Here is a 12,542-nt window from a genome sequence, read left to right on the forward strand (position 1 = left end):
ACTGGTTATTTACATTCACTGGATGGACAGTGGAATGAAGCAGGCATTTTTCAGAACAGATTTTTATGACTCATTGAAATACCAGGATTTGAATGAACAGACATTCAAAAGTAGCTTTCAAAATGAATCAGGCTAATCCTTCTTCTTAAAGCACCAATTTCTATTACATTTCTAAGCAGAAAATCAAGGCAAGTAGTTGAAATATCTTGGCACCTCCAGAGCATGTAAGATCACTATATCTTAAGAGTCCTCACTGAGTATTCAGTGAATCAAACCTAAAGAAAGACATTAATTTTTACAAGCTTTGGATCAGGCATTGTTTGAAGGTATCAGATTTTGTTCAGGCTGGCATAGGAACAAGCGAGCTATGTCCAAAAAGGAGAAAAGCTTCTTCTTTGTTAAAAAAGCATAGAAAAATCTTAAGATCCTAGAATTATATACTTACATTTTCATAATATTTTAATTTTAAAATATCTGTACACTTTTTAAACATACCTATAAAATATATGTGATCAAATCAGCATGTAGTATATTATTGCATTATATGTAGGGATATATATGGGCTTTGAAAAGCCCCAACAAAATGAAGCACTGTCTTTTAGGAAAGGTCCTTGTAGAAGGACCTCATGGTTAAGACGTCGTGAAGTTTCGAGAGATTCATTTTTTAAAATGAGATTCTGAAAAAAAAAAGGGAATTAAAGAAAGAATGACAAAACTATACTACAGAAAATGTGAAAGTCTGATGAACAAATCTACAAGTGATACACACAGGAATTCCTCAGCAGCAAAGATAATCCTCAGTTACCATATTCCCTGGCCCTTTTGAACTAAGGAGTGCAGAAGGAACAGAATGGAATGAAAATGAGGACCTTGTCCCCTCTTTTTCCCCGGACAATAGCTCTCAGCAGTTGATGAATCTCACAGAACTGTAAGGAATTACTAAAAAATGACCCTATGTTCTTGTTGCTGATGTGCAGAAGGTCCTCCAAAGTGTGAGTGAAGAGGGAAGTAGTAATAGAATTTTATGTGTAGCTTCAAATTTCTGCTGTAGGCAGCCTCAAAGTAGACTCTTGGCTGTCACAGACATTTCTTTTATGAAAAATCCTCTCTTAGGATTTTCCTGCTGAAGCTGAGAAGTTCAGCAACCAGACATAAACAATAGGTTATCTGCTTCTGTGGAATGCAACAGGTCAGTTCTGGATTGGCCCAGATTGAGTGTTTGGAAATAATAGCCAATCCAGAACTGAGCTCTCTCGGACACAGTCCGAGAGAGCAAGGTTTGTTGATCATTCTTTACTTTCTATTCTTAGGTAGTTAGCAGCTTCTGGAAACTCTCCTTTCCTTTTTCTTTTTAGTATAGTATAATATATATATATATCATAACATAATAAATCAAGCCTTCTGATCATGGAGCCCATCTCGTCTCTTCCTTCACCCTGAAAACCTTGTGTCCAACCGACGACAATTGGTGACCCCTCGTGTTTCTGAGGACATTTATCACTTGGTGAGACTCCAGAGGAGCATTGCTGCATTTGGGTAAACCCCGAATATGTGGCATTGATGGTCATCTCACAGGTGAACACAGAAGTGGATTTAGCCAGGAGCTGAAGAACCGAAGATCCAGATTTGGACGGAGTTCACAGCAAGGCTGACCACAAAAAGGACCTTTGGAAAGACTCCAGGAAGATGCCCAAAGAGCCCTTCAGCCTCGAGCAGGAGCTGGCCAGAGCGTGCTGGACTCTCTCAGAAGGTACTATTAGGTTTTCCCTTCCTGAAGATGCTGCCCTGCAATGGTGGTGGCTGGAAAAGTGGACGAATTTTCCCACTAAAGCAGAGGTCCATCTCTCTCCATCAGAGGAGAGGCTTATTTCCCTCTGGCAAAAATGGGGTGAGGAGGATGGAATTCTCCTGTTGAAAAAAGATTTATATGACTTTTTTCGATGGGCAAAGTTCTTTGGATTTTTTACTAATGTTCTATATGCATTGGATTCGTATGTATGGGAATGCATGGAATTTGTTTGCCAAGCTGTTTGGGGTCGGACTTCCCGTGTTCCTCGCCTTTATCCCGTCTTCATGGCATTGTTCCCGGTTTTGAAACGAAAAGCAGCTGCCTTTCCCTGGATCGCGGAAGCGAGGGGGCAGGCGCCATTCCCCCCGACTCACAGGGGACGACCCTTCGGAGGGGGACAAACGGCTGCTTCCCAGCCCCCCGTCCCAGCGGGGGGGCGGATTCGCCGGAGCTGCAGGTTTTTTTCCTCCATCTTCGGCGCATGCGCAGATGGGGCCACCTTCTCCCTCCCCCCGCCGCTCTCAGAGGGGGCAGCCAGCACTGCCGGCCCTGCTGCAGCCGGTCCCGTACACTCTGCCCCAGCCGGCACCGCAGGGGCAGGTGCCCCCCCGCGCGGCCCCGGCGGCGGCAGCGCCGGCGCGGCACCGGCCATGGCTCCGCCCCCCGTGGCCCCGGCGTTGCTTGGTGACGACGGAGACACGGCGGCTGCTTCCGTCCCGGCGGGGCACAAGCTCCCGCCGCCCCCAGAGCCTCCAGCGGCCTCGCTTTTGCCCGCAGCGCCGAGGTCGGAGGTTCCACCTGAGAAGAGCGACTCACCGCCCCCGCCGCCCCCCCAGCCCCTCCGGCGGCCCGCCCCCTCCTCCTCTGCCTCCCAGGCCAGCCCCGCCGCCTCCTCCTCTGTCTCCCAGGCCGGCTTCACCGTTTTTGCAGACCGCGGCTGCTTCCGTCCCGCCGGGGGACAGGCTCCCGCCGGCCCCAGAGTCTCCAGCGGTCACACTTTTGCCCGCAGCGCCGAGGTCGGAGGTTGCACCTGAGAAGAGCGACTCACCGCCCCCGCCGCCCCCTCCGGCCCCTCCCGGGCCTGCCCCACCACCTTCTGCGGCTGAACCAGACCCCCCAGCAGCCCAACCGTCTGCCGCCGAGTCGGTTCCAGTTCAAGATGATGCTGAGTGCGGCGATGAGCCCGCGGGACCGCCTTCAGAGCTGCCCGCCCCAGAGGTTCTGGCACCTTCGGAGGCCCCGTCCCCTGCACCCAGCGTGGCTCCCACCCTGAGTTATTCGGGCTGTCCCAGGGCTGTCCCTGCGGGAGGAGCTGGGACAAGGGAAGAGGGCTTCAGCCTCCCTTTCCGTGGAGCAGGTGTTGCTCGTCAGCTGAATGCTGGTGTAGCCAAGATCCCTGCCTTCAAAATTAGCGTTTTTGGGGGGTTTGGGGTCCTTCCTTGGAAATTGTCATCTCTGCCGCCCCTCGTGCGCCCCAGTGGCGAGGGGGCGGTGGGTCCCAAGGGGTCTGCCTTTGGTCTGCAGCCCAAAGGGGGTGTTTGGTCGGTTTTTTCCCCTTGGGGGGCGCGGATCCCTTCGCGGCCCCTCGCTCTCTCCAGTGGCGAGCTGGGGGTGGATCTCAAAAGTTCTGCCTCCGGTCCCCAGTCCAGAGAGGATGGGGGTGATGCGAGGGGGCAAATGAGAACAACACCCTCTGCATCTGCATGGCAGAAGCAGGAGGGACAACGGAAAGCCATCATGGCTCGTTTGCTTTGGGGAACAAGTGTTCCCAAACGCGAGATGGAATTTCTCGGGGGTGCTTCTATTCCCTCACTGCTGGCATGTGTCAGTGGTTTTAGGGAATGGAGGCCTTTGGTCACCCCTTCTGCCAAACTGGCAGCAGGGTGCTGGCCTGTGTTAATGCAGAGCTTGCCTGAGGGGCCTGGCCCCCCAGGGTCTCTCTCAGGCCCCTCTGCTGCTTGCTGTTGTTTCAAAAAAAAAAAAAAAATTAAATTAATAAAAAAGGGTTGAAATACCTGCAGCAGCAGCTCAAAAAGCATTGAAGGGCCAAAACCTAGCTTCAGCCCAAGTTGTTCAATAAGGGGCTGTGTCAAAGACATTTTAGAAACTTTTTAAAAAATTGTTTGGAACTGTTTGATAACTATTGATGGATTCTCTGCAGCAAGTCTGTTTCAGGACCAAAAGAGACTTTCAGATATGGCAAAGAAGAACATCTTCAGTCCATGGACTTTTTCCTGAAACTCAGCTGTTGGGACTTGGACTTTGTTTTGCATTGTTTTTGCATTTTCTTATATTGTAAGATTGTTTTAGTGATATCATAGAATTTTATGTTTTATAGGTGAAGAAATTCCCTGTTCATCCCACAGAAGCACTTGATTGAGTTTGATTGGCAACAGATAACCTGTCAGGTGTTTGTTCTTTTCTCTGCATGACTCAGCAGAAAAAATTACAAACATTTTTCTTTTTAATTTAATTAAATAAAAAAGAGTCAGATGTCACAGACATTTCTTTTATGAAAAATCCTCTCTTAGGATTTTCCTGCTGAAGCTGAGAAGTTCAGCAACCAGACATAAACAATAGGTTATCTGCTTCTGTGGAATGCAACAGGTCAGTTCTGGATTGGCCCAGATTGAGTGTTTGGAAATAATAGCCAATCCAGAACTGAGCTCTCTCGGACACAGTCCGAGAGAGCAAGGTTTGTTGATCATTCTTTACTTTCTATTCTTAGGTAGTTAGCAGCTTCTGGAAACTCTCCTTTCCTTTTTCTTTTTAGTATAGTATAATATATATATATATCATAACATAATAAATCAAGCCTTCTGATCATGGAGCCCATCTCGTCTCTTCCTTCACCCCGAAAACCTTGCGTCCAACCGACGACACTTGGCTTTACAGCCATCAGTGGCACTGAAATCACTGCCTTTAGAGAGGTCAAGACTCAAAAGTGTATCCTCCACCTCACTCAAATCTCTGTAACTTTGATAAAGAACTGAGGGTTTTTTTCATTATTTGCTATATTGAGCCCCTTAACTTAGAGCGATATACTGCAACCTATCCAATACATACATGCAGAACTTTAGGAAGCAATCTCATGTAATGCCATTATTTTATTTTAGAATTATTCTCTGATTGTAAAATGTTCAGCCATACAGTAGGGGCATGTTAAAACATGTGCAAACATGCCCTTTCTGTGAAAGTGAGAGAAGTTAAAAACATATATAAATGATGACAGGTTGTCCTCAAAAAGCTGTTTTCCTAGGGCAATATTTTTTATAATTGTATGGGACAAAATTCCATTTACCAAGCTTCATTAATCATTTTACCTTAGTGTCCTTATTCTCTTTGCTCTGAGGGTTTTCAAAAGGTCAGTACGGCCAAGAAAAACCTTATTCTTATTAAATAATTTAGTGTGAATTAAAACTATTTGATTTTAAAGAATGTAAGAATTCCCTGAAGATTTAATTATCTTAAACTATAGCCTGTAATTAAACTGTAAATTTCAATTACAGGTTTTTAAAAAGGAACTTCTAAACCCAGTGTTTCCATAATGTCATAAACTGGTATATCACAGCACTCTGGAGTATGTGCATTCATACACTGTAACTTCACTTTAAATTAAAGACATAAAAACTGGCAGATTTTTTAATGAATGTGTGTTTCTGTAATAGCTTTTATTTCATTCATGTACCCATAAAAAAGGGAACGTTAGTACAGCAGTCTGTTTTATAGACCAGTGTATCCCTGTAGGCAGAGGCAGCTTCCTTTCAAAAGCAGACTCACCTGAGAGCAATTCATAGTGTAGACAAAACTAATTTCCCACATTTTACACAAAAGTAAATCAAGGTGTGGAGACAAGGCCCTAAAACAACAGACTAAAAGATGCTTATTTTAATTTATCAGTCAGAGAAGGCTGAGAGGAGCCTTCATAACACATATTTCTTTCACAGAAAAAAAATACCAGGTGCTGATCTATGGTAGAAAGTGTAACAAGAACAACTGGTCAGGCAATTAAAGTCAGTCAAATGCAAGTTGGAGATGAGGCACATACTGTTAACAGAGGTTATTGTCCTGAACACACTACTAAGGAAAAGCTGTGGTTTCTGCTTCTTTTTATGTCTTCCCATTAAACCCGAATGCCTTTTCAGAAGCCTAACCCAAGCAATGATGGTAAATGGAGGGTCAGCTCGCTGAAGTTCTGTATTCCTTAACATAGAGATCAGACTAGGCAAACCCAGGCAGCTTGGCAAAAATCTGTGAGGGTGCTCTTGAGTCAAGGGACCAAAAGTCCTTTAGAGATGAATATGTCCTAGGAGAGACAGAGCAGGGATCTGCTCCCAAGGAAATTAAATAGAATTGTCAAGAGGGAAAGAAAAACATTTCTTAATGGTGTATTCTATTTCAGTCCTGGTTTCCTCCATCTTGTCACATCCAGAAAAGGTCAACACCGAAAAAAGAAAAGAAGACAGGATTAGAAGCAGCCGTTAAAATGAGAAATTGTAGGATGTGATCTCTTGCAGGACAATTTTTTTTCATTCTAAAAATAAAACCCAAACTTTATGCTTGGAAATTGGTCAAAAGTTAAAACTTTGACTTTTAAGTTTAGTTTGTCTTTTTTTCCTTTTTAATATAAAACTAAAGAAAAAGAAAAACAAGAAATCTTTCTCTTTCCAACGCACTCCACTGAGGTATCAAGAAAAAATAGTTAGAGGTATGTAGACTTTAATTATATAGGTAAAATTTCTTAGAAACTCCATTCTATTTTAGATGACATCTATTTGACAATCACATAACCGGAGAGTCAGCCTCGTCAACCTCATATTACACAAATTGCCCCTTACAGAATCAGTCCCTGTTGTAGCTAAAATGGCTTCTACAGAGAGAGTGGTTAAGAATTATTTTTAAAATACACTTTACCTATTTATAAAACTTGCACAAAACTCTGTGTTGAGTTTTGACACAGGTAAACACCAGTTATCTCTCCCTGAGGACTAACTCTTACCACATACTGCCTACAAGAAAGAAGGGAGGGTGAGGAGTCCGATCTCAGCAATTAAGAAGGAACTGAGTAAAGGTTTCACGTTTCAAGACACCAAATACACCACAGTCTAAGTAAATTTAGCCCTTGAGTAATGCCACTATAGGGTATTAATTCACACTGTCCAAAAAGCAACTGTTTGTTCCACTGCCAACCACCCACAGCAGCAGTCATGTTTATTTAAATGAAGAGGGTGTGGACCCAAGAGCTACATCTTTCCAAACCTTGCTGTAACAACCAAATGTTTGGCCATTTCTGTCATACGTCTGAAATGTGTCCTGTATTGGACATCTTTCTAAGGTCTCCTGGCCATGTTTTTAGGCTAAAGACTTACCCTGTGATTTTGGTACCACTAACAGCAGGTCTAGGAGGCCTTTCTCTCTTTTCTTTTCTTTTCTTTTCTTTTCTTTTCTTTTCTTTTCTTTTCTTTTCTTTTCTTTTCTTTTCTTTTCTTTTCTTTTCTTTTCTTTTCTTTTCTTTTCTTTTCTTTTCTTTTCTTTTCTTTTCTTTTCTTTTCTTTTCTTTTCTTTTCTTTTCTTTTTCTTTTCTTTCTTTTCTTTTCTTTTCTTTTCTTTTCTTTTTCTTTTCTTTTCTTTTCTTTTCTTTTCTTTTCTTTTCTTTTCTTTTCTTTTCTTTTCTTTTCTTTTCTTTTCTTTTCTCTTTTCTTTTCTTTTCTCTTTTCTTTTCTTTTCTTTTCTTTTCTTTTCTTTTCTTTTCTTTTCTTTTCTTTTCTTTTCTTTTCTTTTCTTTTCTTTTCTTTTTCTTTTCTTTTCTTTTTTCTTTTCTTTTCTTTTCTTTTCTTTTCTTTTCTTTTCTTTTCTTTTCTTTTCTTTTCTTTTCTTTTCTTTTCTTTCTTCTCTTCTCTTCTCTTCTCTTCTCTTCTCTTCTCTTCTCTTCTCTTCTCTTCTCTTCTCTTCTCTTCTCTTCTCTTCTCTTCTCTTCTCTTCTCTTCTCTTCTCTTCTCTTCTCTTCTCTTCTCTTCTCTTCTCTTCTCTTCTTTCTTGGCAGCTGACTTTGGATATTAAAAACCACATGAACTATATTTAAAACACCTAGTGCACATGATGTTTTTAGTCCTGAGAGAGGCCACAGAATCACAGGACCATGGGAAAATTCAGAGCAGAGGACTCAGGAGGTTGTCTGATACAGTCTGCTGTTCAAAGCAAGATGAGTAATGAGGTTAGAAAAGGTTTCTTGGGACTTGATCCAAAAAGTTCTTGAAAATCTGTAAATACTGAGATGCATAAGCTGATGGTTGGATGACACAGAGCTCAGGAGTTGGCAATGACATTTTTTGTTATGTCTGAAATGGCTGTTAAATTTTTCAAACTTTACTTATGCTTAGTTGCAATGCTTATGCATTTTCATCTTAATTGACATTATGTAAACCACAACCAGGTTGCTGTTTTACTGACTGCAGGAATTACTGTTGTCTTGTTTCCCCTTCTCCAGTAAAGAGAACTTTCAACAACAGGACACACAGTTTCTCCGCATAGTACAAAACACAGAATGTGACTTGGTGCAAAGGAAGCAGAGAGTCCTCTCTCAGCGAGGTATGGCAGCACAATAATATGCCCACACAGGTACAAAATATTACGTGACAGGCACCAGGCCAGGATTCGATCCAGGTGATCTTGTACATGGCCAGGCTGTTCCAAACCGGCGACCTTATCACTCTCTACAACGCCCTGAAAGGTGGTTGCAGTCAGGCGAGGGTCAGTCTCTTTCCTCAGGCAGCAGCTGACAGAACCAAGAAGAGCAACGAGGCTGGTGAGGGGCTTGGAACACAAGCCGTATGAAGAACTACTGAGGGAGCTGGGGTTGTTCAGCCTGGAGAAAAGGAGACTCAGAGGTGACCTTATCACTCTCTTCAACTTCCTGAAGGGTGGCTGTGGTGAGCTGGGCATCGGTCTCTCTCTCCGGGCAACAACAGACAGAACAAGAGGACACAGTCTCAAACTGTGCCAAGGGAGATACAGGCTAGAATTAAGGAGGAAGTTTTTCACAGAAAGAGTGATCAAATACTGGAATCATCTACCCAGGGAGGTGGTGGAGTCACCATCCCTCGATGTGTTTAAAAAATCTGGCACTTGGTGCCATGATCTAGTTGAGGCGTTAGAAGATGGGTTGGACTCGATGATCTTAAAGGTCTCTTCCAACCTAGAAATTCTGTGATTCTGTGATTCTGTGAACGAGAGTTCACAGTCTCAAGCTATGTGCAAATATAGGTTGGATAGTAGGAAAAAGTTTTTTACAGAAGGAGTGATAAAGTACTGGAATGGTCTGCCCGGGGAGGTGGTGGAGTCACCATTCCTGGATGTGTTTAAGAAAAGACTGGATGCGGCACACAGTGCCATGGTTTAGTTGAGGTGTTAGGGCATGGGTTGGACTTGATGACCTTGAAGGTCTCTTCCAACCCAGTGATTCTGTGATTCTGTGAAAAGTGATTCTGAAAAACATGGATGTGTTGACACCAACTGAGTCAAGTCAGGGTTTATTCCCTGACATGGACCACAAAGAAAGTATAGATATATTTTATATATCTTAAGAAGTTCTAGCCCTGGAGGTATGCTCCCCAGTAAACAGAATGAAGAATGCATGTAAGGGTATTTAAGGAACGTTAAAAAATTATGTAAAACTGTAGAAGACTTTTCCATGCTAGTCAGAAAGAACAGTTTCTCTACAGCTATCTGAAGTGTAGGGTAAGATAAAAAGCAAGCCTCATGAAAAAAACTGAGAATTTGTAACGGGTGCATTGGCCTATTAGCTGAGAACTTTAAAGGCTGAATTTAAAAATATGTACCACTTTCCAAATCCTGAAGTGTAAAGAGTGACAGTTGTTAAGTCATACACCAAAATCTTCCTGGGATTAACAATTTAAAAGTAACCTGGAGAAAGTAACCTCCCGGTGTAATAGCTAGGGATAGCTGCCAACATTTGCAGAATAAAAAGCAGGTCAATTCTGTTGTGAAAATATTATAATTACCATGAATTCAGGCTTAATTTTCAAGCATGGAGTGACAAATTTTGGTCAAAGTTGTAAAAAAAATGCTTTAATAAAAAGATACCACATTTACTCTTTAGAAATTCAACACTTTTTTCAAAACCTTGTCAAAAGAGAAGTGTCTTTATTGTTGCAGGTAGCTTTGCTTCTTTTTTGCTAGGCACACCTAGATACCAAACATCTGAGAATATTCAGACCTACATCTTCCTTAGACACCTGCTGGTAAAAATGAGTAGAGTCATCTTCTATTTCCCAAACCAGTCTAAGGCATATCACACACATTTTGAAGCCTCCTAGACTGACTAGGAGAATGCCTAGTGAATGCAAGAGACTGACAATGATTAATTACCTAATTCACATGTTCTTACCTTCATTGGCATATCAGGTTCCTTGAGCATAAAAAGCACATCATCCTGTTCTGCATGATGGGTTCCATCCAGATTTCTGAGATCTCTGAAAAAAATATTTGCTTAGTTACTGACAAGAGAAATATAATTTTCAGAATCTCTCACTTATTGTGCATAATTTCACATATCAGCATTTCAAAGACTAACTTAGGCTTTGCCAATAGAATTTTCTTTTTTAGTTTTACCATTAACTTTCACTACAGAGCTTGCATTCAAAAAAGAAACCCCTTTAGTGAGAGCTGCAGCATGTGCTTTGGCGGTTCCAAGCTTTAACAAATCCAGCTACCAATCAACTTCCCATCAGGAACAGGACAACACTATTGAGACAACCTGTGAGATACTAGCATATTTTATATTCATAATTCCATCTTTTATGACAGGATAATTCAGATTAATTTTGTTTTGCCACATATCTGAACACCTCATATCTGAACATTGCAGTATTATAATGCAGTGCTCATGGGGTGGAAACTCTTTAAAGAATCATTCTAACCTGGTACCAGGCAGGTACAAAGCCATGGTGTTGCAAGACTGAGACACCCAGCTGAAAGAACAAGTCCAACATGATTCTCCACTAGTAAAATGCCTTAAAAACTGATATTTCTATGGGTAGGTGTGTGCACAGGGAGAGGTTAAGTATTTACTAGGGTTTCAGAAATAAAAAGCATTTATTCTCAGAAAGACCATAAATGTACAACACATCCATATATATAATTCAGATGTGGAAATCATTGCCACAGGGAGCCTGAATACTGAATTTTACATGGATTCAGATGGTATAAATTCTTGTCTGACAAATGTCAGGGACTATTCAGAACAGAGGTACCACATCCTGCTCAGGAATAGCCTGAGTCACCAGTCAGTGTATTCAAACATCCAGAGACTATTCAGAGGAGCTATCCCCTATGTTTGGTCCCTACAAGCCCTTCTCTCAGCATTTGCTATTGACTGCTGTGTGAGACAGGGTACTGTGGGGAAGGGAGCAGTGGTCTGACAGACCATACCTATTCCTCTGGTTTTATGAGTCCACAGACAAAATAACTGCTCTTCATAGTGAACACTGCAGCATCCCTTTGTAGTCTAGAGTGACGTTTTTAAAGCCATTAACCCAGAAAATACAGAACTAATCTACAAAGCCTGAGGGGAATTTACTGTTTTCCCTAAGGTTATTCAGAGCTTCTATACGTAAGGAAACAACTATAGTTAAAAACAAAGAAGATTCCACAAAGCCCCAGGGCCTTGTCTTGTCTGAGGTTCAGCATTCACTGCAGTTACTAAATGCTACTAACAGAGGAGAAATATGAGATCATGTTTCCATGCACAGATGAGTGTTCTGAACAGAGGCCACTTGTTTAATAGGAAATGTCCAGCATCATTGCCACTCCCACATCCTTTTGAAAGAATACCTATAAATGAGGGAGTCTAGACATTAAAGTTGCCTGTACTTCTAATCTATATTTCCACTGACTAACATAACACTAAAATATAGACAATACAAGGCCTAAACTACTTCTCTGACTCTAGCTGAGCACTGCCATATAACCCAGAGGAGTACTTTGTAGAGGACAGGATATCGCCTTCCTTTCTTCCATTTGAAAGCAATGCTGCTAATTGAGGAAAATCCCAGGCTTTCTGCTGTCGTGGCCAATGCCAAAAATTGAACAGCATGGAATGCTTCTGCTAACAAACAATAAGAAAAGCAGGCAGAATAGTTCTCCTCTCCCAACATAAACCCCCAGGCAAGAATATCCATGGTGACAGGGAGCCCTGAGGCATTTGCAGCAGACGGAGTATTTCCAGACAGATGAAAACACATTGTACTGCCAGAGCCACATAAGCCATTTCTGATTTGGTCAGCATCATCTTATGCATGATTAAGTAATGACTTTGTATTCAGCTTTACAGTCACAGAACTGCCCAGCTTAAGGCATCCTAATTCTTTTCTTTTTCGATTGACTCCAACTTGCTCTCTTATGGGAAACCTAAGAAATGTTTTGCTTGGATGCATGTGCGTATTTTTTCTTGTCCAAACAATCTTATACCTTAACTTTCTATTCTTCTATTTTGTAAATTATCATTCTAAAATCTAATATCCTTGTTAGGCATTTACAACATTAAAATGCTCTATATACTGTACTGTGTTCAAGGAGAGTGAGACAAATCTTCACTCACTGAACTCTGTTTATGTTACTTTCAGTTATTTGAGAGCAACCAGATGATTGATTATTATATTGTGAATATGATCTGTATTTCTCTGCTCCTTTCTTCTGTTTATCTTGAAAAAACAACATTTCAAAAATCAGATAC

This window comes from Camarhynchus parvulus, chromosome 3 (assembly GCF_901933205.1).
Source record: "Camarhynchus parvulus chromosome 3, STF_HiC, whole genome shotgun sequence".
Lineage (NCBI taxonomy): Eukaryota > Metazoa > Chordata > Aves > Passeriformes > Thraupidae > Camarhynchus > Camarhynchus parvulus.